General features: G+C 41.1%; 2 long non-coding RNA genes across 2 annotated transcripts in view; one reads left to right on the top strand and one right to left on the bottom strand.

The window, feature by feature from the left end:
* LOC124723168 overlaps positions 1–6,605 on the top strand; it is a 67,437-nt gene extending 60,832 nt beyond the window's left edge. The window contains exon 3 of the long non-coding RNA XR_007006523.1: positions 6,460–6,605. This is a non-coding gene — a long non-coding RNA (uncharacterized LOC124723168). The remainder of the gene's footprint in view (positions 1–6,459) is intronic.
* The window catches only part of LOC124723169, a 48,692-nt gene extending 35,033 nt beyond the window's left edge, over positions 1–13,659 (bottom strand). Inside the window, exons 1-2 of the long non-coding RNA XR_007006524.1 lie at positions 13,498–13,659; positions 12,786–13,056 (exon numbers count right to left, since the gene is read on the bottom strand). This is a non-coding gene — a long non-coding RNA (uncharacterized LOC124723169). The remainder of the gene's footprint in view (positions 1–12,785; positions 13,057–13,497) is intronic.
* Between the last annotated feature and the right edge of the window lie 11,618 nt (positions 13,660–25,277).

Raw genomic sequence — 25,277 nt, 5'->3', positions numbered from 1 at the left:
TAAGTAAATAAAGCGGAAAGTCGAAAACTTGCTTGACATGTGCAGTATGTCTTGATTTTCATTTTATCTCAGCATACATTTATTAAGAGATGTGATAAAAATACCAAAATCCAATAAGCACCATGAAAATCATAGATAACAAATGGTCTATGGAAAAAATATAGTTGCACCAAGGAGGTTGGAATAACTACCTTGAGGTGATGTGGCTCTCGGACCCCGAGGAATCATGATGTCATATCATATCATGACGTCGTCTCACACTAGCCAATATCTCTGGTAGTTGTCGAACCATGGCTATTCTTTGAGCCAAGCATTTCTGTGGTGATGGCTTGTGTGTTGTGGGTGTATGTATAATGGCGGATTTTGTGTTTTATGTGAGATAAAGCATTTCAGTTACAGAAAACTTTGTATCATGCACTTTTCCTGGTGTGTGCATATAGAGCCAAATACGGAAGGTATGATGAAGTGCCTGCAGGATGACTGCAGTTTTTCTTTCAACATCTTGGCTAATTTGAGAGCACTTATGCAGCCTTTCCAGTAGTTGCAGGGGCAACGGTCTGGATGATTGACTGATATGGCCTTGTAATATTAACCAAAACGGCCTTACTGTGTTGGTACTGTGATTGGCCAAAAGCAAGCCCTAATTTTTCCTGAGGGCACGGAGCTTTACTGTATGGTTAAATGATGATAGCATCCTCTTGGGTAAAATATTCTGGAAGTAAAATAGTCCCCCATTTGGATCTCCTGATGGGGACTATTCAGGAGGACATCATTATCAGGAGAAAGAAAACTGGCACTCTATGGATCGGAGTGTAGAATATCAGATCCCTTAATTGGGCAGGTAGCTTAGAAAATTTAAAAAGGGAATTGGATAGGTTAAAGCTAGATATAATGGGAATTAGTGAAGCTCAGTGGCAGGAGGAACAAGACTTCTGGTCAGGTGAATACAGGGTTATAAATATAAAATCAAATAGGGGTAATGCAGGAGCAGGTTTAATAATGAATTAAAAAATAGGAGTGCTGGTAAGCTACTATGAACAGCATAGTGAACACAATATTGTAGCAAATATAGACATGAAGTCCACAACTACCACAGTAGTACAAGTTTATATGCCAACTAGCTCCACAGATGACGAAGAGATTGAAGAAGTTTATGATGAGATAAAGGAAATTATTCAGATTTAATAGTCATGGGGGACTGGAACTCGAAAGTAGGAAAAGGAAGAGAGGGAAAAGTAGTAGGTGAATATGGAATGGGGGTAAGGAATTAAAGAGGAAGACACCTGGTAGAATTTTGCACAGAGCATAACTTAATCATTGCTTGGTTTAAGAGCCATGGAAGATGGTTGTATACATGGAAGAGGCCTGGAGACACTGGAAGGGTTCAGATAGATTATATTATGGTAAGACAGAGATGTAGGAACCAGGTTTTAAATTGTAAGGCATTTCCAGGGGCAGATGTGGACTCTGACCATAATGTATTGGTTATGAACTGTAGATTAAAACTGAAGAAACTGCAAAAAGGTGGAAATATAAGGGGATGGTACCTGGGTAAACTGAAAGAACCAGAGGTTGTAGAGAGTTTCAGAGAGAGCATTAGGGAACGATTGACAAGAATGGGGGAAAGAAATACAATAGAAGAAGAATGGGTAGCTTTGAGAGATGAAATCAAGTAGGTAAAAAGACAAGATCCTTGGGTAACAGAAGAGATATTGAATTTAATGAATGAAAGGAGAAAATATAAAAATGCAATAAATGAAGCAGGCAAAAAGGAATACAAATGTCTCAAAAATGAGAATAACAGGAAATTCAAAATGACTAAGCAGGAATCGCTACAGGACAAATGTTAGGATGTAGAGGCATATGTCACTAGGAGTAGGATAGATACTGCCAACAGGAAAATTAAAGAGATCTTTGGAGAAGAGAAAACCAATTGTATGAATATCAAGAGCTAAGATGGAAAACCAGTTCTAAGCAAAAAAGGGAAGGCAGAAGGGTGGATGGAGTATATAGATGGTCTATACAAGGGTGATGTACTCGAAGACAATATTATGGAAATGGAAGAGGAGGTAGATGAAGATGAAATGGGAGATATGATACTACATGAAGAATTTGACAGAGCACTGAATGGCCTAAGTCGAAACAAGGCACTGGGAGTAGATAACATTCCATTGGAACTACTAATGGCCTTGGGAGAGCCAGCCCTAACAAAACTCTACCATCTGGTGAGCAAGATTTATGAGACTGGCAAAATACCCTCAGACTTCAAGAAGAATACAGGAAGTTTGAAAAAGAACTCCCTAGTTTTAATGTGTCCTAGAATCTGTACAAAGTGACATACACTAATCTAGTTTGTGGTATTTGATTCAACAAGTCTCCAAATTTGGCTCCCCTGCAGTTGGCAGGTCTGCTTGACCTTGAGATGGCACCAGTGCTGTTTTTTCCTCTGTTCCCTCAGTTCAGTGCAGGCGTGCGGCAACAGAAAGTCCAGTGTGTTATTTGGCTTGTGAAAAGTGAGTCAGTTATAACAGTGCAACGTAATTTTAGACACATGGTGGTGAACTACCTACTGCAAAAACTATCCATTGTTGGATAAAGTCTTTCAAGGAAACCAATAGTGTTTTAAAACAGGGGCGTTTACTGTGACACATTGACAGAATACGTCTTTCCCCAAATGGACGATACTGAGGTGGAAAAGGGGCTTGTGTTTTTCCAACAAGATGGCCCACCTCATTACAGTAACCATGTGTGTGCAGCTCTTGACACTTGCTTTCCAGGAAGGTGGATAGGCAGGGCTGTCCCAATACCTCAGCCACCACTTAACCCCACTGGACTTTTCCTTTTGCGGCCACATAAAAAATGTTATGTACAGTGAAAAGATCAGAGACATCAATCATTTCTGGCAAAGAATCATCTTGGTGGTTGGGACAGTTACACCTGAAATGTTGGTGAATATGTGGTGAGAAGTGAAATATTGTCTTGATGTGTGCAGGGCAGCGAATGGATCTCACATTGAAGTCTACTAACATTAAACAAAACTTGAAGGAATTCTCTTCCATGATATGTACTCATTGATGTAATTTCTCATTAATTTCCCCATTAAATTTATACTTAAAACTAGGGATTTCTTTTTCAAAAGCCCTGTATAATAATTCCAATCCCAAAGAAAGCAAGTGTTGACAGGTGTGAAAATTACTGAACTATCAGTTTAATAAGTCACAGCTGCAAAATACTAACATGAATTCCTTACAGATAAATGGAAAAACTGGTAGAAACTGACCTTGGGGAATATCAGTTTGGATTCCGTAGAAATGCTGTAACATGTGAGGCAATACTGACCCTATGACTTATCTTAGAAGATAGATTAAGGAAAGGCAAACCTGTGTTTCTAGCATTTGTGGACTTAGAGAAAGCCTTTGACAATGTTGTCTGGATTATTCTCTTTCAAATTCGGAAGGTGGCAGGGGTCAAATACAGGGAGCAAAAGGCCATTTACAATTTGTACAGAAACCAGATGGCAATTATAAGAATCGAGAGGCATGGAAGGGAAGCACTGGTTGCGAAGGGAGTGAGACAGGGTTGTAGCCTATCTCCGGTGTTATTCAATCTGTATATTGAGCAAGCAGTAAAGGAAACAAAAGAAAAATTTGGCGTAGGAATTAAAAGCCATTGAGAAGAAATAAAAACTTTTGAGGTTTGCTGACAGCATTGTAATTCTGTCAGAGACATCAAAGGACCTGGAAGAGCAGTTGAACGGAATGGACAGTGTCTTGAAAGGATGATAGAAGATGAACCTCAACAAAAGCAAAATGAGGATAATGAAATGTAATCAAATTAAGTCAGGTGATGAGGGAATTAGATTAGGAAATGAGACACTTAAACTAGTAGATGAGTTTTGCTATTTGGGGAGCAAAATAACTGATGATGGTTGAAGTAGAGAGGATATAAAATGTAGACAGGCAATGGCAAGGAAAGCATTTCTGAGGAAGAGAAATTTGTTAACATTGAGTGTAGATTTAAGTTTATTTTTTATTTATTTATTGTTCCATGGGACCACATTAAGCAGAAGTCTCCATGGTCATGGAACAAGTCAATACATGAAATTATAACATGATTGTAGAAACAGATAAAATGAAATATAAGAAACATACTCAGTTGTAGATTGTAGAAACAGATAAAATGAAATATAAGAAACATATTCAGGTGACAAGTCGTTAGTTTAAATAAAGAAAATCAAGAATGTAACACTGGAATTTGCTTAATTTTTTAGCTCTTCCAGGAGCTCCTCGACAGAATAGAAGGAGTGAGCCATGAGGAAACTCTTCAGTTTAGACTTAAAAGTGTTTGGGCTACTGCTAAGATTTTTGAGTTCTTGTGGTAGCTTATGGAAAATGGATGCAGCAGAATACTGCACTCCTTTCTGCACAAGAGTCAAGGAAGCGCATTCCAAATGCAGATTTGATTTCTGCCTAGTATTAACTGAGTGAAAGCAGCTAACTTTTGGGAATAAGCTAATATTGCTAACAACAAACGGCATTAAAGAAAATATATACTGTGAGGGCAATGTCAAAATTCCCAGACTATTGAATAGGGGTCGACAAGAGGTTTTCGAACTTACACCACACATAGCTCAAACAGCCTGTTTTTGAACCAAAAATACCCTTTTTGAATCAGAAGAATTACCCCAAAAAATAATACCATATGACATAAGCGTATGAAAATATGCGAAGTAAACTACTTTTCGTGTTGAAATGTCACTTATTTCAGATACTGTTCTAATGGTAAATAAAACGGCATTTAGTTTCTGAACAAGTTCCTGAACATGGGCTTTCCACAACAGCTTACTATCTATCCGAACGCCTAGGAACTTGAACTGTTCCATCTCGCTTATAATATGCCCATTCTGTCTGATTAAAATATCAGTTCTTGTTGAATTGTGAGATAGAAACTGTAAAAACTGAGTCTTACTGTGATTTAGCATCAAATTATTTTCCACAAGCCACGAACTTATTTCCTGCACTACATTATTCGATAATGTTTCAATATTACACACAAGATCCTTCACTACCAAGCTGGTGTCATCAGCAAACAGAAATATTTTCGAATCACCTGTAATACTAGAAGGCATATCATTTATATAAATAAGAAACAGCAGTGGCCCCAGCACCGACCCTTGGGTAACGCCCCATTTAACAGTGCCCCATTGGGACTGAAAATCACTACCACTCTCAATATTGCGGAGAATTACCTTCTGCTTTCTGTTCTTAAAGTAAGAGGCGAACCATTTGTAAACTACTCCCCTTACTCCATAATGGTCCAACTTCTGCAGTAATATTTTGTGGTCAACACAGTCAAAAGCCTTCGTTAAATCAAAGAAAACACCTAACATTCACAACCTTTTATTTAATCCATCCAAAACGTCACAGAGAAAAGAGACTATAGCATTTTCACTTGTTAAGCCATTTCTAAAACCAAACTGTACATTTGACAGCAAATTATGTGAATTTAATTGCTCCAGTAACCTTGTATATACAACCATCTCGATAGTCTTTTCTGAAAGTATTTGTATGGAGTGTAGCCATGTATGGAAGTGAAACATGGATGACAAATAGTTTAGACAAGAAGAGAATAGAAGCTTTTGAAATGCTGAAGATTAGATGGGCAGATCATGTAACTATGAGGGAGTACTGAATAGAATTGGGGAGAAGAGGAATTTGTGGCATAATTTGACTAAAAGAAGGGATCAGTTGCTAGGACATGTTCTGGGGCATCAAGGGATCATCAATTGAGTATTGGAGGGAAGTGCAGAGCGTAAAAATCTTAGAGGGAGACCTAGGCATGAATATACTAAACAGATTCAGAAGGATGTAGGCTGCAGTAGTTACTCAGAAATGAAGAAGCTTGCACAGGGTAGAGTAGTAAGAAGAGCTGCACCAAACCAGTCTCTGAACTGAAGACCAAAACAACAAAATGCAGTAAAAGTGCATGGTTGCAACGTAGAAAGGAAAGTTTATATTCCAGACAATGGACAGTAAGTAACTTTGTATAATAATTTTATGATGTGAAAGACAAGTAAAGTGTCTGGTAAATCTATAGAATTTTGTTCTTTGTGCCTAAAGTATTTTGATGCAATGTTACACTTTAAAGTTCCTTTCACTGCATCTATGTGGATTATTTGTGGTAACAGCATATTCTCATAAGAAGTGGCTTTGGTATTTAAGTTGCAATCATCGTAACTTTTTGCTGGTCAGAAATTGTGTAGTAACTGTATTCTATCTTTAGTACAGCTCAAATATTTGCTTTCAGTAATATGCTCCTGCACACATGAAAACTTTTGAATTTTCAAGATTACATCAGTGACCATAGTCACTATTTTTTTACAGTATAATAGCTATGAACTTCAGTGATAGAACCCAGATTTGTGAGTAGTGTAATCTGTTTTTGTAATGGATGTTTCAGAGTTTCTGAAGTGGAAATCCAAAGACGAGAAGACAGCAAGAAGTAGCTTTTTATGTGTTTCATGGTTTATAGGCCTAATGGGGAAACTCACCATGTAAAAAAACGAGTAATGCATCAAGTTTGGTACCTCTATGGTGATGTGGAAATAGGAGCATTGTTAATAAAGAAATTTATTCGTTGTTTGCCTGTTAATTTTGATTCCTTTGTCATGTTGCCTATAGTTGATGAAATTTAAGTGAAATACCTAGTTGATAATTTCAACATAAATTGGACTATGTGCATAGTTTTTCACAGGTAAAGTGTGAATATTCACCAGTCCTCCCATATGCATGTTTACTAGTCAGTTGTGGCTAAAGAAATCACTGACTCAAAGCATAATTCACTTGGTAGATGTAATTGGAAATTGCCTTTTTAGTCATAACTTTACATTTTTAGATTATAGTATTCCCTGAGAGTTTATCTCACTGGCTTTCTTGGGCATAGTTTTTCTAAGCTTAACAAATTTACTGACATAGTTTGTGACAGATATTTCGCCACCAGGTCAGGCATACAGCATTAAGCATGCTGCTCTGCTGTCGCCTGTGGTAGCAGCATGGCAATCAGTGTGTTAAGCAGGCTCTCAGGAACCTTGAGCATTACGTATGTGCATCTACAATAGCCTTGGCTAAAGAGCTAGAATGCTAATTACTGTTTTAGTGATTATCCTTTACACAGTTAATTATCTTATGTTAAATATGTATCTAAAATGTAATTCATGAACAACTTTCTATTCATTTAATCACTTAGTTTTTTAAGATATTGAAATAAAAATACTGCAAACCCAAATAACAATACTGCAAACCCAAAAATCGTTTGGAAATGGTAAGGAATATAAGATTTTTCATTTCATTTCATTTCATTTCATTTTATTATCTTCCTGTATATCATTTACATGATGTAGGAATTGTCACAACAAAGTTATCATACTAGTACAAGTACTACAGACATAATAATGGAAGATCACTTTCAAGGCATTTTTTAAAAGTACAAATTTAGACATATAAATTAAAATTTTTGGCAATAAATTTACACACAATCAAAGTACTCATCTACGTCATAGAAAATTTTGCTTAAAAGGTAATTTTTAAGCTCAGTCTTTAATTTTACTTCATATATTATTGCCTTCATGTACACTGGCAGAGCATTGTAGAGTTTTATTCCAAAATAACTTACATGCTTTTGGGTTTGTGTTGTCCTTACCATTTCTACATACAAATTCTTACGAGTTCTAGTATTATAATTATGGCAGTCCTCATTTGTACATAGATTTTTTGTATGTGCTCTTGTACACAGAATGCTTTTAAAAATATACAGTGATGGTATTGTAAGTATTTGCAGTTCTTTGAAAAGGGGCCTACAATGAGTTCTTGGAGAGTTATGTGTTATGATTCGTATAGCTCTTTTCTGAAATTTGAAGATATCTGTTAAGCTTGATTTAGTTTTACCCCAGAACACTATGCCGTAAGACACGATGGACTGAAAGTAAGCAAAATACACTAGTCTAGTACAGTCTGTGCTGCATACTCTAGATAATATCCTCAATGCAAAACATGCTGAATTGAGCCTGTGGGATAAGTACTTGAGATGGTCTTTCCAGCTTAAGTTTTCATCAATGTGCATGCCCATAAACTTTGTGGATTGTACACTCTCTATCTTCTTATCCATTAGTTTTAACTGGAGGTCCATATCTTGAGTTGCTTTGCCATACTGTATATAATTTGTTTTACTTAGATTAAGTGTTAACTCATTAGCATTAAACCAATGTTGAATATATTTCAGGACTATATAAGTTGTGGTGGTTAATGATTTTTTATCATCACTTATAATTATGCTAGTGTCATCTGCGAACAACATTATTTTGGTAGAAATATTAGGATTTTTTATGTCATTTATATAAAGCAAGAATAATAAGGGACCAAGAACACTGCCCTGTGGGACACCTATTTCCAATTTCTTTGCATCTGAGACCCACTTGATTTTCTGATTTTTATGTTCTGCGATGATTTCTACCACCTGAGTTCAATCTTGAAGGTAAGATTCAAACCACTGCTTCACAACTCCCCTTACACCTATTGCCTCCATCTTGTTTAACAGAATTTTGTGATTTACTGTATCAAAAGCTTTAGATAAATCTAAGTTAATTCCCACTACACATTTTTTAGTGTCGAGACTCCTGACAATCTCTTTGGTAAAGGCATGGATAGCTGATTCTGTGCTGTGGCCCGAGCGAAAGCCATGTTGATTGCAGTTTAGAAGTTTGTGAGCATCTAAGTAATTTATGAGTCTGGTTTTCATTAATTTCTCTAGAATTTTTGAAAATGATTGGAGAAGGGATATTGGTCTATAATTTTCTACGTTGTGTGGATCTCCTTTTTTAAACAGAGGTCTAACCTTAGAGATTTTCAACCTCTCGGGAAACACACCTTCGCTGAAAGACAAATTGGCAATATGTACCAGGGGCTTTATAATTTGTTGGGCAACTTTTTTTATTATTGACACAGGCACTTCATCCACACCTGCAGACATTTTTGATTTTAGACTCTTTATCACCTTTAATATTTCATTATCATTTGTGGGAATTAACAACATACTACTGTCTACTTTTGGGGCTGTTAATTTCCCATGTTTAGTAAAATTTTTACTTAATCACACTGGTACACTTAAAAAGTAATTATTAATGTAATTTGCCAGAGTTTGATCTTTTAATTCAATATTTTCACTATTTTTGAGTACTATTTCCTGAGCCTTGAGGCCCTTACCTGTTTCCCTTTTCACAATTTCCCAAATAGTTTTTGATTTATTGCCTGATTTTCTTATTAATTTATCATTACTTAGTAATTTTGCTTTTGTAATTACTTTTCTATATATTTTTTTGTAATTTGTTACATATTCTTTAAACTTGGGGTCAGTGCAACTTTTCAGTCTATAGTTAAGCATTTTCATGGTCCTGGAGGAATTTCTAATACCTGTTGTGATCCAGGAGTTAGCATGTGTATGCCCATATGTGTTTGTTTTGACAAGTTTCTTAGGAAAGCACATTTCAAAATTCAACATAAACAGGGAAGAAAAAACATTATATGCAGTGTTTGTGCTAGTTTGTAACAGTACTTCTGCCCATGATTGGTTAGTCAGTGTATTTATGAAGTGACTGCAACTATTTGTGGAGAAGGTTCTTTTGTACATTTGGTATGAACTATTTTTGGTCACAGGGGCTATGGGAAATTTAAGGATAAGTGCATTGTGATCAGATATTTCTAGGTCAACATTTATTACATCTAAATCTATGGCATCTATATTTGTGAAGATATTATCTATGAGACTTTTTGAAGACTTTGTTATTCTTGTAGGGTTCGTTATATGTGGATACAAATTGAAGCTACGTAAAACATTCAGGAACTGATCTTTTGATGCACCTTCAGTCAATAAGTTGACATTAAAATCTCCACTTATAATTATTGTTGATTTTTTATGATGTAATATTTTGAGCAATGCCTCTAACTTATTTCTAAAAATTTCAGGATCACCACATGGTGGTCTGTACACTGACATTATTATTAATTTACTCTTTTGCTTATTCAACTGTATTGCTGCAGCCTCAAAATGTTTTTCTTCATTCAAGTATTCAGTTACAGTCATATTTTTAACCTTTACTCCAGGTTTTACATAAATGCAGCCACCACCATGTCTTGTTTCCTTCCTGCAAAAATGGCTTACTAATTTGTATGGGGAAATGCAAATTTTTCTAGTTCATAACTCATGCACCAATGTTCTTGAATGCAAATACAATCTATACTAGCTTCACTGGCTGCAATCTCAAGTTCTAATATTTTATTTTTAATGCATTGTATGTTAAGGCTCATTATTTTTAAATTATTGAAATTACGTTGAGAGGAGTTTGTACTCATGTTTCCCAATGTTACCGGCTGTTCCTTGCTGAGGCTGGGTACCAAAAATCCTTAAGAATTACACATTTCCTGCTCCTTGTATTTCTTACCCCTGGACGTGCCACCATACTTGTTGTATCTGTAGTTGTAGCTGCTGTTTCAGTGGATGCTGGAGGTGTTTCTGAAGCTGATGATTCAGTGGATGTTGGAGATGCTGCCAGTTTTGATGCTGAGTCTGGTTTTGTAAGTGATGTTCCAATTGATACTGGAACTTTTGCTGAAACTGTATTTTTGTTTAAATCTTGAACTACAGTTGGCACTGACGTTACTGTGGACGTTGAAGCTGCGTATGAAGCTGATAAATGAAGCTCCGATGGTGTTGATTTTTCTTCTGTTGATGATATCTGAGTGGCATTTTGTACCACTGTTTTTGCCTCTGTTCTTCTGATTGATGGACTAGTCACAGATTCTGGACTTGATTTTGAACCTGCTGGGGAGGGTGGTACATCTGCTGCTGATGATAATGGTTCAGCTGTTTTTGATGATTTCGACACTACTGACAATTTGGCTGATGTGGTTGCTGTACTGGACGACACTTCAGATTTTTTTACTTCTTCTAACGTCAAAGAATCTTCTGTTGCTACCAATGATTGTGGGACATCAGCTCTTCCTATTTCCGCTAATGTTTATACTTTAATAAGGCCGTTTTCAGACAGTGTAAAAGTGTTTCGTTCTACTTTAGAGTCTTTAATAGCATTCGATATTTCAGCACTCATGGCTTCTTTCCCTTTCATGTTTCTGTGAAGTCCATGCTCTGTAAAATGCTCTCTGCAATCACTATTTATCCCAACATATGTAGCATTAGGATAACCTCGACATATCTTAGCGAAAAGTCTGTTGGCGGTAATAATCTCAGTATTCACGCAAGAGTTTTCCATGAGATCATACCTATGAGGGATACTGATAACAAAAAATTTCGCTTCAGGAATTTTACAAATTACTTGCTTTAAAACTGTTGTAGCACATCTAGTTTCATTGTGGTATACATCGGTGGTGCCTCCAATTATCACACATGTGCTGCCATTCGTCATAGATTGATTACAGCTATTTAAAACTTCACATAGTGGGGCTCCTGGTTTGATTACGCCAGTTACCTTGAATCCTGTTTTCTTAGAACTCATAATTTCAGCTACACCTCTTCCATGGCTGTCTGCTAGAATAAGGATTTCATGTCTATTTTCCAACGTGTGTTTTTTGTTTTGTTTACAAATAGCAGGCCTATTTGTTTTGCTTTGTGAGCGCAATTTAGCGTTGATCACTGAACTGTCCATGTGGATGATGGTACAATTTGATTGTTCTTTCTCCTCTGTGCTATTTTCAAGCACACTAAACCTATTACTTAGTTTTAAAGTAAGTTCCGCTGTTTTTGTTTTTGGTCATGTGCTGCTTATTTGACTGGTATTTGAGAACTCTTGTAGGCTAGGTTTTGAGGAATTTCTCACACTTATTACCAAGTTTTCAAGTGTTTTTGCATATTTTATAATAAAATCGAGTTCTTTCCTAAGTTCGTTCTCTACATTCACTTGCAAACCTGCCCTGTGCATTTCACTGGCTTTGTCCCGCCCGTTGCATTCTATACCGCACCCGCACCTATTTAGAACTTCCGATCGTGAGAAACTATGGGTATGGCACCACTTATGATTGAACGCGCAAATTCTTAATCCATTTAACACAATTTTATGGCATATGGTACACTTAATAAATATTTTTGCTCAGTAAGATTAAAGTGTAAAAATGCTGATATCTGGTTGTTATCATGAGACCACTGCTGGCCACAGCAGAGCTATGTGGTATGACCACCAGCACCTTCATTCCAGCCAATGGGTTAATACACAAAAGAGGGCAGTGCAAGACTTGGCCCCTAGTTCTCTTTGGTTGAAGCTACTAAAATTAAATTTCTGGGATATGCTGGAACTGTGTTATCAGTATATTCCCATCCATGATTTAAAATGTTTACACTGAAATTCCACTGACAGTGCATAATATATTTTGCAACTACAAATAGATACATAAAAATTGATGTGGGAATGTATTTCAAGAAACCCTCCAGAATCACCTAACAATTGTTATGACACACAAGTAAACCCATCTGAATGGCATACTGAGTTACATAAGCATTAGCTGTAGGTATAGAGTAGGTAATTTAGTCAGAAAACCTTCCATATAAATTGTATTGTAAAGCACACTAAAGTTAAGGGAAAGATGCAGTGCATAGATGAGGAAATTTGGAAATTGTGGTAAGGACTATGGGGCCAAACTGCTGAGGTCATCAGTCCCTAGGCTTATGCACTACTTAATCTACCTCACACTAACTTACACTAAGGACAACACACACACCCATACCTGAGGGAGGACTCAAACCTCCGATGGGGGCAGCTGCACGAACCGTGACAACACGCCCCTGACTGCTCGGCTACACAGTGGGCTATAGTTAAGGTAAACTTGGGCAGGCAAAAACTGGTTTTGTCCAGATATATGGAAAACAAACTGTATTTGGTGCAGTTTCCTGTGAGTCCAACACATCTGAGATGCAAATTTGTGGTAGAGGAGATATTACATTGATCCTGTCATGTGTATGGTGCACTTTTTGTTGCAGATTTCAAAATGAACATGCCTGAAAAAGGAAGCTGAATTAGGACTTTCAAATAAATTGCAAAAATTTACTTGTTTTGCACATTCACTGTGGCTGACTCTTAAAAGAACAGCTTTAGTGGCTCATGTTGACATGTATAAGTGTCAGCCACAGTGAACATGTTGAAGATTTTAAAGTAACAAAGTAGTTGTTGATATTCTGATATTAATGGATAACAGTAGGAACCACAGCAATGAAATAATGTAAATTACTTAAACCAGGAATTAAACAAATCTATATAGCTTTGAATACAGTCATTGCACACACTTCTTAGTCACTTTATATTTGTGTGCAATAACTAATACAGTAACCTTTTGTTTTCTGGTATTTGATCTGGGTCACATCACATTTTACTCATTTTGCTAGATTAACTCTAGGTTTACAAGATCCACATTTCAGAATTCTGATAATTGGTAGTCCTACCTCCTGTGGAAAGTGTGGGTTGATAGCTGTCTCTTCAGATATGGTCTCATCAACTACCATTGTGCAGACTTGAAGCAAAAACGTGACTCTTCAATTTTCTGTCAGTGTTGAATATATTACTAATGTATTCACCACAGAAATATTCATGATGGTACAGAACAGTGTGAGGCTATCTTCTGGAACACCTGTTGGTAGAGTAAATTGTGCACTTCACATCCAGTGCATCAATTTCTTCTTAGGTAGTATCACAGTACTCTGTTATCTCAGGCTTGGTTGTTGCCATGCACAATGAAGCAGCATTATGCATTAAAGACACTAAACTAACAGACTTCATATGTTTTTGGTTGAAAGAGATAAATAAGTAATATCTCCAAAAACAAATAAGTTTTACATTCAGATGCCAGGAACACATTTGGAATCTGTCCTTTTAATTTATTTTATTTTATTTTTTGCATGCATGGCCTTTTTGTGTCCTCTTACTAGTTTGACAAGTACATCTGCTTTACTTAATGAGATGAGGATATTTATGGCTTCAAACAAAAAAAGAAAAAAAAAATGTGGTGACAATGCAACCTGCAAACTTAGTTAATACACAGGTTGGAATTAAATCTGTAGATATGATCCACCAATCCAAATACAGTTTCAAGATTATCCACCAAACTTTACAATCCTAGGAAATAAGTACAATGATTTGGACATCATGGCATGTACAGGGCTATTACAAATGATTGAAGCGATTTCATAAATTCACTGTAGCTCCATTCATTGACATATGGTCACGACACACTACAGATACGTAGAAAAACTCATAAAGTTTTGTTCGGCTGAAGCCGCACTTCAGGTTTCTGCCGCCAGAGCGCTCGAAAGCGCAGTGAGACAAAATGGCGACAGGAGCCGAGAAAGCGTATGTCGTGCTTGAAATGCACTCACATCAGTCAGTCATAACAGTGCAACGACACTTCAGGACGAAGTTCAACAAAGATCCACCAACTGCTAACTCCATTCGGCAATGGTTTGCGCAGTTTAAAGCTTCTGGATACCTCTGTAAGGGGAAATCAACGGGTCGGCCTGCAGTGAGCGAAGAAACGGTTGAACGCGTGCGGGCAAGTTTCACGCGTAGCCGCGGAAGTTGACAAATAAAGCAAGCAGGGAGCTAAACGTACCACAGCCGACGGTTTGGAAAATCTTACGGAAAAGGCTAAAGCAGAAGAAAAGGAGATTGGAAAACCGATTGATCGGTCGTGGTGGAGATCATGATCAACAATTCATGTCATGGCCTCCACGCTCTCCCAACTTAACCCCATGCGATTTCTTTCTGTGGGGTTATGTGAAAGATTCAGTGTTTAAACCTCCTCTACCAAGAAACGTGCCAGAACTGCGAGCTCGCATCAACGATGCTTTCGAACTCATTGATGGGGACATGCTGCGCCGAGTGTGGAGGGAACTTGATTATCGGCTTGATGTCTGCCGAATCACTAAAGGGGCACATATCGAACATTTGTGAATGCCTAAAAAAACTTTTTGAGTTTATGTATGTGTGTGCAAAGCATTGTGAAAATATCTCAAATAATAAAGTTATTGTAGAGCTGTGAAATCGTTTCAATCATTTGTAATAACCCTGTATTGATAAACCAGATGTTTCAGTTATTACTGAGCACTGGTATACCAAAGAATAAGCTTATTATGCACCCATTAACAAAGAATATCTGCTTATCTTTCAGTAGGGAGATAAAGCCTTATGGGGAATGTTTCAATATTTGCAAAAAGTGGTAATAATTAGTGCCCCAAAGATGTAAGTTCTTTAAGTGTTGAAGGTGTCACTGAACTTTATGCAATAAACTATAGATGGGAAAGAAAACATAATTTTGGATATAGACAGACCTCCATCTGTGAGTATAGATATTTTTTTTTAGCTAATCTCTATCAATTGCGTGTACAGAGATAGTAAATACTCTAGGAAAATGGCTGGGTAAATATGCTGATAATTGTTCATGGTCTAATCTTATCTAACAGGAATCAATTTTTACTGGTAAAATGGTGAGTGGCACACACACATCTAACATTGCTGATACGTAATACAGGGTACCCAGGGCTCTGTTCTGGAATGCCTTCTTTTCTTGATTTATGTAAATGACTTAAAATACTGCATCCCAAATTCAAAAATAGTTCCGTGTGCTGGTGCTACATCTACTGTGCACAAGCATAGAGATTGTGAGCAACTACAAATACTAAGAAACTGTATTACAAATGAAATAATGCTGAACTTCAATGAAAGTCATCTCATTATCAGCACTAAGATAACCGCAGTAATGGATTTTAACCCCACAAGACAGATTTTGAAATTCAGTTGTGCACTGGAACTGATATTGCCATAAAAAAAAAAAACTACTGGGTGGTTATAAGTTGTTTGGTTGGTTTGGGGGGATTTAAAGGGACCAGACTGCTATGGTCATTGGTCCCTTGTTCCAAACTTTCAAACACACACACAGAATAAAAAAAAATGAACAATGGAAAAGATGACAGATGACACAGGTCAAGGAAGACTTAGACAGAGACCAGACAAAAGAAATTAAAATCACACAGAGTGTGACAGTGGTTGGCCGACAAAAAGGGAAAGGCCAACCACCGAGAGACACATTAAAAACTCAGTCTAAAATTGTAGGTGAAAGGCCAGACTCAACTCATAAAAGGACAAGCACTTACATTAAATGATAAAAGCCCCCTGCCTGAATAAAATGCAAAACTAAGCCTGTCATGGCAGTGTCATCTGTTAAAGGGGCAGGGAGCGTATCAGGCAGCGCAAATGTCTGCCTGACCACAGATAAAAGTGTACAGGCCAACAAAATGTGGACCAACGTCAAGGCCGCCCCACAGCGACAAAGAGGCGGGTCCTCACGATGCAGTAAATAACTATGTGTCAGCCAGATGTGGCCAATGCGGAGCCGACAAAGGACAACTGAGTCTCTGCAAGTGGCTCACATGGATGACCACCACCCAGTCATCGTCTCCTTGATACCATGGAGTTTATTGGGTGTGGGCAGATCGCGCCATTCAGCGTCCCAAAGTTCAAAAACTTTGCGGCGTAAGATCACTCGCAAATCAGTCTCCGGGAGGCCAATGTCCAGAGATGGTTTACTGGTGGCCTGTTTGGCCAGGCTGTCAACATGTTCATTGCCGGGTATCCCAACATTGCCCGGGGTCCACACAAAGACCACAGAGCGACCGCAGCGGGCAAGAATATGGAGGGACTGCTGGACAACCCTCACCAGACGAGAGCGAGGGAAGCACTGGTCGATAGCTTGTAAACTGCTCAGGGAGTCACTACAGATAACGAAGGACTCACCTGAGCAGGAGCGGACATACTCTAGGGCACGAAAGATGGCAACCAGCTCAGCAGTGAAAATGCTGCAGCCAGTCGGCAATGAATATTGTTCGTAATGGTCTCCTAGAGACAGAGCATAATCGACACGACCAGCAACCATCGAATCATGAGTGTCAACAACACCAGAGCCCTGATACGTGGCGAGGATGGAAAGAAAGCGGCGGCGGAAGGCCTCCGGATTGACTGAGTCCTTCGGGCCCTGTGCCAATTCGAGCTGAAGGCAAGGGCGGGGCATACACCATGGGGGTGTATGCAGAGGGGCCCGGAAAGGAGGTGGAAGAGGGAAAACCCAAAGCCCAGAGAGAAGCTCTCTGATGCAGACCGCGATCGTACAACCTGACCGGGCCCGACGTTCTGGGAGACGGACGACCGACTACGGGAACAGGAGATGATAATTAGGATGCTCAGGCAAACTACAAACATGTGTAGCATAAGTGGCCAGTAAACATTGGCGCCGTAACCACAATGGAGGGACCCCTGCCTCCACAAGTATGCTGTCCACAGGGCTAGTCTGGAAAGCACTGGTGGTAAGTCAGATTCCGCTGTGGAGGATTGGGTCCAGCACCCGCAATGCAGATGGGGATGCTGAACCATAAGCCAGGCTCCCATAATCCAGACGGGACTGGATTAATGCCTGGTAAGAGGGTAGAGTGGTCAGTGCCCAAGCTGGTATGGCTCAAGCATCGCAGAGCATTAAGATGCCACCAACACATCTGCTTAAGCTGCTGAAAAAGCGATGTGCCTCCACCACAGCAAGAAGTTTGCCGGCAAGATAAAGCTGCGGCTCCGGGTGAACTGTTCGTCGCCGGCAGAAATGCATAACGCAAGTCTTGGCAGCCGAAAACTGGAAGCCATGCACTACAGCCCAAGACTGCAGCTTACGGATATCGCCCTGCAGCTGACGTTCAGCAGCTGCAATGACAATGGAGCTATAGTAGAGGCAGAAGTCGTCAGCATACAAAGACGCTGAGACAGACGTTCCCACCGCCGCAGCGGGCCCATTAATTGCAATTAAAAACAGGCAGACACTTAAAACAGATCCCTGTGGTACCCTGTTCTCCTGAACTCGGGAGGAACTATGGGAGGCCGTGACTTGCACGTGGAAGGTTTGGTGCGACAGAAAATTTCGGAAGAAAATCGGCAGTGGACCCTGAAGACCCCAACCATGAAGCGTAGAGAGGATGTGATGGCGCCATGTCGTATCATACGTCTTCCACATGTCGAAAAAGACAGCGACGAGGAGCTGACAGCGGGTAAAGGCCATACGGATGGCTGACTCCAGGCTCACCAAATTGTCGGCGGCAGAGCGACCTTTACGGAACCACCCTGAGATGGAGCCAGAAGGCCCCGAGACTCGAGCACCCAACTTAACCGCCGGCTCACCATGCGTTCGAGCAACTTGCACAGAATGTTGGTGAGGCTAATGGGGCGGTAGCTGTCCACCTCCAATGGGTTCTTGCCAGGTTTCAAAATGGGGATAACAATGCTTTCCCGCCATTGCAATGGAAACTCACCCTCGACCCACATTCGGTTGTAAAGATCGAGGAGGCGTCGCTGGCAGTCCACTGAGAGGTGTTTCAGCATCTGACAGTGGATGCAATCTGACCCAGGAGCTGTATCAGGGCAAGCGGCTAGGGCATTGTGGAATTCCCACTCAGTGAATGGGACATTGTAGGATTCAGGATGGTGGGTGTGAAATGAAAGGCTCCAATGTTCCAACTGTTCTTTAATGGAGCGGAAAGCCAGTGGGTAATTCACAGATGCGAAACTGAGAGCAAACTGGTCTGCTAAACGGTTGGCAAATATGTCGGAGTCAGTACAAATTTCCCCATTCAGTGACAGCGCAGGGACGCTGACAGGGGTCCGATAGCCACAGAGGCGTCTTATCTTTGCCCAGACCTGTGATGGAGAGAGATGGAGGCCAATGGTGGAAATATACCAGTCCCAGCACTCCTGCTTGTGTTGGCGAATGATGCGGCTGGCCCGCGCACGGAGCCGTTTAAAGGCGACGAGATTTTCTAAAGATGGATGCCGCTTGTGACGCTGGAGCACCCTCCATTGGACAGATGGTAAGAGGCTAGGGCTGCAGATCGAAAGGTTGATGGCGGAGTACGTGCCATGTGCCACAATGAAATGTGTGAAGGCACCATCGTTTAAAAGGGAGAGGTCGAGCTGTGCCAATACGTTCTCAATGGTGGCACCTCGACCTGTTGCCACTGACCAACCCCACAGAGGGTTATGGGCGTTAAAGTCGCCCAGTAACAGGAAAGGTGGCGGCGATTGGGCTATCGGCGCCACCAGGACATGCTGCGAGACATCATCATCCGGTGGAAGATAGAGACTGCAGACGGTAACAGCCTGTGGCGTCCACACCCGAACAGCGACAGCCTCTAAAGGTGTTTGTAGAGGAACAGACTCGCTGTGAAGAGAGTGAAGGTCATAGATGCAGACGCCACCAGACACCCTTTCATAAGCTGCCCAGTTCTTATAATAACCCCGATAGCCACGGAGGGTGGGGGTTTGCATTTCCAGAAACCAAGTTTCTTGAAGAGCAATGCAGAAGAAAGGGTGAAGGCTGAGAAGTTGTCGGAGCTCAGGAAGATGGTGGAAGAAGCCGCCACAGTTCCACTGTAGGATGATATTGTCAATGGCTGAGAAAGGCGTGAAGGGACTGGGGAGGCAGATTACGCCGCTGGGTCACCTGCTGCCTCTGATGGAGCACCTGTTCAAGTGCTACCCATTGCGTCTGAGGGACCGGGGAGATTGAGGTCCTCAGTGGATGCAAGGATCTCCACCTCATCCTCAGACACAGAGCTTTTAGGTAGCGGTGGAGTAGGTGCAACCGCAGGTGCCTTGGTCTTACGGGTCTTCAATGTCATTTTCTCTCGCTGTTCCTTTGGTTGCCGTTGCTGGGAGGGCTTATTGGAGTCAGTCTCCGGGACCAAAGATGATCGTGAAGCTCGACGACCAGCGGCCTGTGGCTTCTTCAGCCACTGGTGGGTGTCTACTGTGCCGCTGGTAGGAACCTGGGAAGGGAGTGACCCAAGGGATCCCTTCCGAGCGAGAGAAGCCGAAGAAGACTTACGCTTCTCCGGCTTAGAAGTGGGGACTGGTGTTCCTGGTGGTTGAGGGGGTGCTGCTCCCAAGGTAGGTGGTGTGGGAGCAACAGCAAGAGAAGTGGCCCCCATCGTCAAGGAGGCAGGTGAGGTCCTCTGACTCTGAGAGCTGACTGTATGTGGTGCAGCTGATGGAGCTGGAGCAGGAGTGACAGTGGCAGCATAAGATGATATCATGTGCACGGGATGAAGCCTCAGTGTAGGTCAGTCTATCCAGGGTCTTGTATTCCATTATTTTCTGTTCCTTCTGTAGTATCTTACAGTCCGGCAAGCAAGGGGAATGGTGCTCTCCGCAGTTGACACAGATGTGAGGCGGGGCACATGGAGTATCAGGATGGGATGGTCGACCACAATTGTGACATATGAGGCTGGAAGCACAGCGAGAAGACATATGGCCGAACTTCCAACACTTGAAGCACCGCATCGGGGGAGGGATGTATGACTTGGCATCACAACAGTACACCATCACCTTGACCTTCTCAGGTAATGTATCACCCTCGAAGGCCAAGATGAAGGCATCAGTGGCAACTTGGTGATCCCTCAGTTCCCGGTGGACGTGCTGGACGAAATGGACACCTCGTCGCTCTCAGACTGTAAAAGAAGATCTCTGTGGAAAATAATGGCCTGGACCATATTTAAGCTATTATGTGGGGTGATAGTAACAGAAACATCCCCCAGCTTCGAACAAGCAACCAAGGCTCATGACTGGGCAGAGGATGCTGTTTTTATTAAGACTGACCCTGACCGCATTTTGGACAAGCCCTCCACCTCCCCGAACTTGTCCTCTAAATATTCTACAAAGAACTGAGGCTTCACGGACACAAAGGATTCCCCCTCAGCTCTGGTACAGATGAGATGCCAGGGCGAATACGTTTCGCTGTCATTCATAGCCTTTCGTTCCTCCCATGGTGTGGCCAGGGAGGGGAACAATTTGGGGTCATACACATTAGCCTTAAAGTGAGCTTTTGAATGCTTAGAGACTGCTGGTGGCTGGCCACCAGTAAGAGAAGATGTGCCATGCTTCATTGCGTGTCATCCACCCTGATGCCACCTACTCCGACCAAGGGCCCTCCCCACGGTTGCCACCCAGCCATGGCAAAGGCCACCTGGCAGGATGGCCATTGCTGCGAGTCCAGATGCCCCAGGGAGATGGGCATCTACTCCTTGCCATACGTGGGGAGTTAATGGCGCAGGCATCAGTAGAGCGATCCCTGTGTTGTCAGGGGGCTACAACCAACAGGGTAAATGGTGGCCCCACCACAATGGACTGGCTACCATGCTGGATTTTAGGTGACATGTAGGCCATGGTCGCTGTCACTGCAGAAAGTGGCACTGCACAGTGCATAGCAGAAAGTGCACGCAGGAACGTATCCATGCCCAAGAGATGGAGAGCAGGCAGGACTGCAATGCAATGACGAATAAGCTGGCGAAAGTTCTCAATGCAAGATGGACACAATGCACCAAGTAAGGCGCCCTTCCCCAGTCGGCTCGCTCTTCGGAAAAATTTTGAGATATGGGGGTCAAACCCAACAGGGGACCATCACATAAGGTCGAAACGATTGAGACTCCTTTTAGTCACCTCTTACGACGGGCAGGAATACTGTGGGCCTATTCTAACACCCGAACCCACAGGGGGGCCGGGTGGTTATAATTAAACTTTCTATATTTAACACATTATAACATGGCAACTAATTACTGTATGAGAACCAAACTTGGTAGCATTAATGTCAAGGACATGGGGAAGAGAAGTAATGCAGAATTAATTCAATTGAAAGTATTTATGCTGGCTACCTCTCTTGATATGCTGCTGCACTTCACATCAGCAAATGTGTGGATGTTCCCTGGTAAACCTTGTCCTTCAGGTAACCCCACAACCAGAAATCACAAGGAGTGAGATCAGGTGATCATGCTAGCCAAGCATTTGGAAATGATTGGCTGATAATTTGATCGTTTCAAATTGTGTTTCGGAGAGGCAGGTGAACTTCACGAGCTATGTGTGGTGGGAGCCTAACTTGAATGAAAACTGTTGAGTTCAATGTGTCTCTCTCCTGTAGGGTGGGTATGACATGTTGGTGAGGCACATCCCAGTAATGTTGGCACATCTTTGGTCCTTGAGCATCAATCTGTTCAAAAAAGAATGGGCCAGTGGTGAATGTAACCGTAATGCCACACCACACGGTGACACATTCACCATACAGAGGAACTTCCTGCACAGAGGCTGGAGGTGAAGATCCCCACACTTGGCAATTCTGTGTGTTCACCTCACCTGTCAGAGAAAAATGAGCTTCATCTGTCCATATGATGGACAGTTCTTGCGAGAAAGTGGAGAGCAATGTTAACATGTTATTGTGCATCCTGTGGTGCAAGTTGCTATGTGATATGTATCTTGTATGGCTCCCATGTGAGAATGATTCGAAGTACCTTCCATACGGTGTATCATGGGATGTTCACCTGTCATGACACAGCACGTGCACTGCCTGATGATCGAGAATTGTGTACAGCATTGTCTGCCATAGCAACAGTAATTTCATCAACCACCTGTGTTGCAACTGGTCATCAGCCTCTTCCTGGAGTGACACCCATTTCTCCAGTTGATTCAAACTTCTTCATCATGCTCCGTGCAGGGAGTGACACCCATTTCTCCAGTTGATTCGAACTTCTACATCATGCTCCGTGCAGCAGGTGGAGAAAGAGGACCCTTCTGTAATCCTTTCAGCCAGGTATATTCTCAAAGTACAGCTACAGCATTACTGTTGTTTTGATAATAGAGCTTCACCAATAATGCCCTGCTCCTTTTGTCCAAGCTCATGTTGATACACTGTGATTGGTCACATGTGTGAGACTATGAATCATGATGACTGATCATGGCACCTGGTGGCCATAGTTGAAACCAGACTGTGGCGCTGTGACTCATGGAAATAATGCGCCCCATACTTTGGACATTAATGCTACCAAGTTTGGTACTCATACAGTAATTATTTTCTGTGTTATAACAAGTTAAATAGGGAAAGTTTAATTATAGCCACCTGGTACATAAAAATTCTGGGAATAACAATGCTGGGATACGCATGTTCACTCTTTGGCAAGCAAACTGGCTTAAAATATATTTTCACTCAAATATTTAAACAAATACCCATGTACTACAGTCTGCTTATCATATGTCAATGTATTCTAGTATAAACTACAGAATAGAAGTATTCAATGCCACAACACAAGCAAATCTTCATAAGCTTTTAAAGTTACAGAAAAAGGCTGTAAGAATAATTTGTGGTGCAAAACCAAGAGACTCATATTGTGTCCTTCCCTGAAGTTGGTATATTAACTTTATAAATATGTACACTGATCAGCCAGAACATTATGACCACCTACCTAACACCCCGTATGGTCGCCTTTGGCACATGTAACAGGTGCAACGCATCATGACATGGAAGCAATGAGCCATTGGTGGGTCACTGGAGGGAGTTGCCACCACATATGCACACCCACAAGTCACCCAATTCCCAGGGGGTGGGGGGGTTCTATGAGCTCTGATACCTCATTTAACCACATCCCATATATACTCAGTCAGGTTCAGATTTGGCTAGTTAGGGGGCCAGCACAACAATTGGCACTCATCACTGTGTTCCTTGAAACACTCCATCACACTCCCAGTGTTGTGACATGATGCATTATCTTGTTGAAAAGTGCCTCTACCATTGGGAAACATGATTGTCATGAAGGGGTGCATGTGTGCAACCAGTGTACGATACTCCTTGGCCATCAGGGTGCCTTGCACGAGCTCCACTGGACCTATGGATGCCCATGTGGATGTTCTACAGAGCATAATGGAGCTGCTGCCAGCTTGTCTGCATCCCACAGTACAGGTATCAAGGAGCTGTTCCCCTGGAGGATGACAGATTTGCGCCCTCCCATCAACATGATGAATGTGTCAGAATTCATCAGACCATGCAATGTTCTGCCAGTGCACTAATTTTCGGTGCCAATGGTCACATGCCCATTTGAGTTGCAGTTGATAATGTCATGGTGTCAGCATCGCCACATGCATGGGTGATCAGCTGCGGTGGCCCATCATTAAATGTGTTTGGTGCACTGTGTGTTCAGAGAAACTCACACTCTGCCCAGAATTAAAGTCTGATGTTTGTTCTGCCAGTTTGCCACCTGTCCTGTTTTACCAGTCTACCCAGACTACAATGTTCGACATCTGTACTACTGGGGGTGGCTGCCCAACCCTATGATGTCTAGACTTGGTTTCGCCACATGTTGAAGACACTCACCACAGCACTCCTTGAACACCCAACAAGTCGTGTAGTTTCTGAAATGCTCAACTCGAGCCTCCGGGCCATCACTATCTGAATTGGTCAAACTCATTCAGATTATGCACCTTCTCCATCCTACATACACTGATACTACAATGCACCATGAGTGTGTCTGAATAGCAGTCATTCCTCACCAGGTGACGCTTCTATTGCCTGGATGGGTTTATATTGGTAGTAGGTCGGTGATCATAATGTTCTGGTTGATCAATGTATATTTTTAAACTGATTATGTTGCCCAAGCACTTAATCTAAATGTAAACTCTGACCTGAACAAACAGAATAGCAGAAACATAGATCAGTTTCATCCAATAAGCCACTGAACTGCACTTTATCAGAGAAATGTACTATATGCAGGATTGGCACTTGTCAATTCATTAGAGACTTCAGTAAATCACTCCCCACTCCAAAATTTAAAGCCAAACCAAAAATAATATTTATTGCTAGCCCACATTAACCACTAGATGAGTATTTCTGTTTTGCACAGAATAAAGACAATTTCTTATAGGCTTCATTATGTATGTTTAGCATCATTTAACATAAATGCTTTATCATCCAGTTTCAAATTATTTCTTAACTAACTAATCTAAAATAGATCTTAGTTGAAATCAAACATGAAAACTCCAGGTTGGAATATCAACAATATAAGGAAAAGATAGATTGCTGCTCACCATAAAGGTAATACATTGAGTTGCAGACAGACACAATAAATGAACATTATCTTCCTGCCAAAGCCTCTACATACCACACACACACACACACACACACACACACACACACACAATATTTTTTTTTTTTTTTTTTTTTTTTTTTTTTTTTTTTTTTTTTTTTTTTTTTTTTTTTTTAAAGGCTTTGGTTTAAAGTGTCGTTTCATTATGCCTGACCTCTCTGCAACAGAACATGACATATACAGTGACTAGTAATCTATCTTCTCCTTATATTGTTGATACAGATCTTAGCTGCTAAGGG

The sequence above is a fragment of the Schistocerca piceifrons genome, chromosome X (genome assembly GCF_021461385.2).
Source record: "Schistocerca piceifrons isolate TAMUIC-IGC-003096 chromosome X, iqSchPice1.1, whole genome shotgun sequence".
Taxonomy (NCBI): domain Eukaryota; kingdom Metazoa; phylum Arthropoda; class Insecta; order Orthoptera; family Acrididae; genus Schistocerca; species Schistocerca piceifrons.
The sequence above is the reverse complement of the archived record's forward strand: the minus strand, read 5'-3'. Positions and strand labels throughout refer to the sequence as shown.